At 48.3% G+C, this 3,752-nt stretch overlaps 1 pseudogene across 1 annotated transcript; it reads left to right on the forward strand.

Annotated features, from left to right (window-relative positions):
* Positions 1–2,024: 2,024 nt before the first annotated feature.
* Positions 2,025–2,800, forward strand: LOC116905263 (annotated as a pseudogene). Its single transcript, XR_004388507.1, has one exon. The product of XR_004388507.1 is annotated as a ferritin light chain 1-like (transcript).
* Positions 2,801–3,752: the final 952 nt, after the last annotated feature.

Raw genomic sequence — 3,752 nt, forward strand, 5'->3', positions numbered from 1 at the left:
AGTGCGGGTGTTGAATATCAAGAAGGAGATTTAGATCACAGAAATTAGGATCCTGTCATGAACACTGATGAGGAAGAAGGAGCTTGTGACAATTCAGGGAATAGAAAGAAATGACCTAGGGCCACTCGAGGTGATGCATACCTTTAATCCCAGCACTTGGGAGGCAGAGGCAGGCAGATCTCTGACTTAGGAGTCTAGCCTGGTCTACAGAGCAAGTTCTATGACATCCAGGGACTCAGAGAAACCCTTTCTTGAACAACAACAACAACAACAACAACAACAGCAACAACAACACACACACAGGAATGTTCTGGACACTGATAATTACCACCTTTTAATTGTTTTATTATCGTGTTGCTTGCATGTGTCTGGTGGGAGTGAGGCACACACACCACACTCACTGCACATGTGTAAGTTAGAGGACAACTTTCAGGATGTCCTCTACTTCCCTGGTGCTCTGGGGTCACACTCAGCTCATCTGGCCTGCATGGCAAGAGTTGTTACCCGCTGGTCCTTTCTTGCTCATCCTAATCATTGCTTCTTCTGTTTTAAATTTTTAATTATCAGAAGAGGCTGTCAGAGTTGTAGTGACTGACAGTTGTGAGTCACCATGTGGGTGCTTCGAGATGAACCCACGTCCTCTGCAAGAGCAAGTGATTTTGTTTTTGTTTTTGTTTTGTTTTGTTTGGTTTGGTTTAGTTTTCGTGAGTCAAGGTTTCTCTATGTAGCCCTAGCTGTCCTAGAACTAGCGGCATCAAACTCACAGAGATCCACCTGCCTCTGCCTCTCCAGTGCTGGGGTCAAAGGCTTGCACCACTACGCTGAGCTGTTCTGTTTGGCTTGAGTGCGGGGTACGGAGAGGTTAATTTGCTCGGTTTGATTTCTTTTTTAATTGAGGCAAATCCTCACTAGGCAGTCTTGGCCTGTCTGGAGCAAGATGGCATCAAACTCGAAGGAATCCTCCTGCATCCACCTTCCAAATGCTGGGATGACAAGCATGGGTTACATACTGTGAAACTATATACTACAATGTCCAAATACATGCTGTGAGATATTATGTGTGTGTGTGTGTATATATATATACACATATATCCTTTAAGAGACAGGCTGCCCAGAAAGCTCGTGTAGGCGTGAGGGAACCTTCCTTTCTGCTGCCTGATGACTGAACCTGATGAAATGAACAGCAGTAACAGATCAACAGGTGGAAATGCACACAAACGAGTTGCACACACAGACACATCAGAGGCATGAAGACAAGGGCCCAGTATCCAGTGAGAGCCAGGGGATTTATAGCCTCTCCACAGAGGAGAGGAGGTGGGCATGCAGGTGGTTTCTCTGAAAGGATGAATTATACCAAGGGGAGACAAGTGGTCCTGGGGTCTAAGCCACAGCCCAAGAACAAGTTCCTCTGGACGCTGGGTCTGCTGTCAACTGCCAGCTCCTTTTGGGAGAGTGAACTTTACTGGAGCGGGGCTCAAGACAATTGCTTTCTGTCTAAACGGATCTCCCTAAGTTTGAGACTGGTGAGAGACGGGGGTCAGGAGAAGGTGAGAGACTGGTTCTGAGACCTTTTAAAATGTTTTGTGTTTTCTCCTCAGACGTAATACTTTCTGAAATATGACATTAAAATTTCTAATACATTCTGGGCAGTGGTGGCACACACCTTTAATCCCAGGATTCAGGAAGTAGAGGCAGGCAGATCTCTGTGAGTTCGAGGACAGCCAGGCCTTAAAAAAAAAAAAAAAAAAAAAAATCGAATGCACATGTTAAAAACAATCCTCCTATCTCTTTTTCAATTCGAGATTGTAACAGTCCCCCAGACCTTCCTTAGCCCAACTGACTCCATGATGGAAGGAAATACCATTTATCCCATATAAAACTCAGATGTAGAGCAGCGCTTTGGAGATCCCGAGGATCTGTATCTTGCTTCAACAGTGTTTGGACGGAACAGACCCGGGGACTCCCACTTTATTCACTTCCAGCCGCCTTACAAGTCTCTCCAGTCGCAGCCTCCAGGACCATCTCCTCATCGCCTTTGGCTCCTAGGACCAGCCAGCCCCGTCTTCGCAGTTAGCTCCATACTCCGGATCAGCCATGACCTCTCAGATTCGTCAGAATTATTCCACCGAAGTGGAAGCTGCCGTGAACCGCCTGGTCAACTTGCACCTGCGGGCCTCTTACACCTACCTCTCTCTGGGCTTCTTTTTTGATCGGGATGACGTGGCTTTGGAGGGCGTAGGCCACTTCTTCCGCGATTGGCCGAGGAGAAGCGCCCGCGGAGCGTCTCCTCAAGTTGCAGAACGAACGCGGGGGCCATGCACTCTTCCAGGATGTGCAGAAGCCATCTCAAGATGAGTGGGGTAAAACCCTGGAGGCCATGGAAGCTGCCTTGGCCCTGGAGAAGAACCTGAACCAGGCCCTCTTGGATCTGCACGCCCTGGGCTCTGCCCGCACAGACCCTCACCTCTGTGACTTCTTGGAAAGCCACTTCCTGGATAAGGAGGTGAAGCTCATCAAGAAGATGGGCAACCACCTGACCAACCTCCGTAGGGTGGCAGGGCCACAACCAGCGCAGACTGGCGTGGCCCAGGCATCTCTGGGCGAGTATCTCTTTGAGCGCCTCACTCTGAAGCACGACTAGGCCTCTGTGCCTTCCAAGGGGCTCCCTCCTCTGCTCTGCACCGACCCGACCGCCTCAGCACCTCCACCCGAGTGAACCTCTAAAGCCACTAGGCGGCTTTGTAACCGCCCTGGAGCCTCTCCCAAGTCTTGGACCAAGTAAAAATAAAGCTTTTGAAAAAAAAAAAAAAAAAACTCAGATGTAGACAGCACTGCCTGCCAAAAACAAAAACAAAAACCTAATTCATCAAAGTCCACAGTTCTGGGAAAGTCTCTAAGTGCACTAACCTTGTCTTTTGGCTTTTGCAGTTCTGCTTCTGACTAAGTGTTCTTGCTCTCTGAGGTGCATCAACCCAGGGTATGCTCACAAGCTCTCCTTGAGAAAGGCTCAGGGCTACACTGAAATCCTGAACGCTCAGTGTAGTTACCTGCCAGCTAATAAAGACTTCCTATTGGTTTAAACCCATGTCTGGGCAGTCTTCTCGGGTGGATCCTCTCAGTGGCTAGAAAGGTTAATAGCCCAAGGATTGATTAAGACATCATGGAGCAGGAGGTGGGTAACAGGCATTTTCCTGGTTATAATCTGCCTTTCTTTTTTTTTTTTTTTTTTTTTTTTTTTTTGGTTCTTTTTTTTTTCGAGCTGGGGACCGAACCCAGGGCCTTGCTTCCTAGGCAAGCGCCTACCACTGAGCTAAATCCCCAACCCATAATCTGCCTTTCTTGTTGTAACCAAACACCCGGAAAGAAGCAACCCAAGGGAGGAAGGATTATTTTGAAGGAATACAATCCGTCACGGCAGGTGTGGTGGTTTGGATAGAAATGGCCCCCACTGACTCATGTGTATAAATAAATGCTCAGTCCACAAGGGATGGTGCTATTAGGAGGTGTGGCCTTGTTGGAGGAAGTGTGTCACTGTAGGGGCGGGCTTTGAGGGCTCCTATGCTCAGCCTATGCCCGGTGTGGCAACACAGCTTCCTTCTGCTGCGTGTGGATCAAGATGTAGAGCTCTGAGCTCCTTCTCCAGCACCAGGTCTTCCTGGACCAAATCTCTGAAACTGTCCCTCGGCCTCAATTAAATGTTGTCCTTTATAAGAGTTGCCGTGGTCATGGCGTCTCATTCCTAGCAATAAAAC

This window comes from Rattus rattus, chromosome 7 (genome assembly GCF_011064425.1).
Source record: "Rattus rattus isolate New Zealand chromosome 7, Rrattus_CSIRO_v1, whole genome shotgun sequence".
Classification (NCBI taxonomy): domain Eukaryota; kingdom Metazoa; phylum Chordata; class Mammalia; order Rodentia; family Muridae; genus Rattus; species Rattus rattus.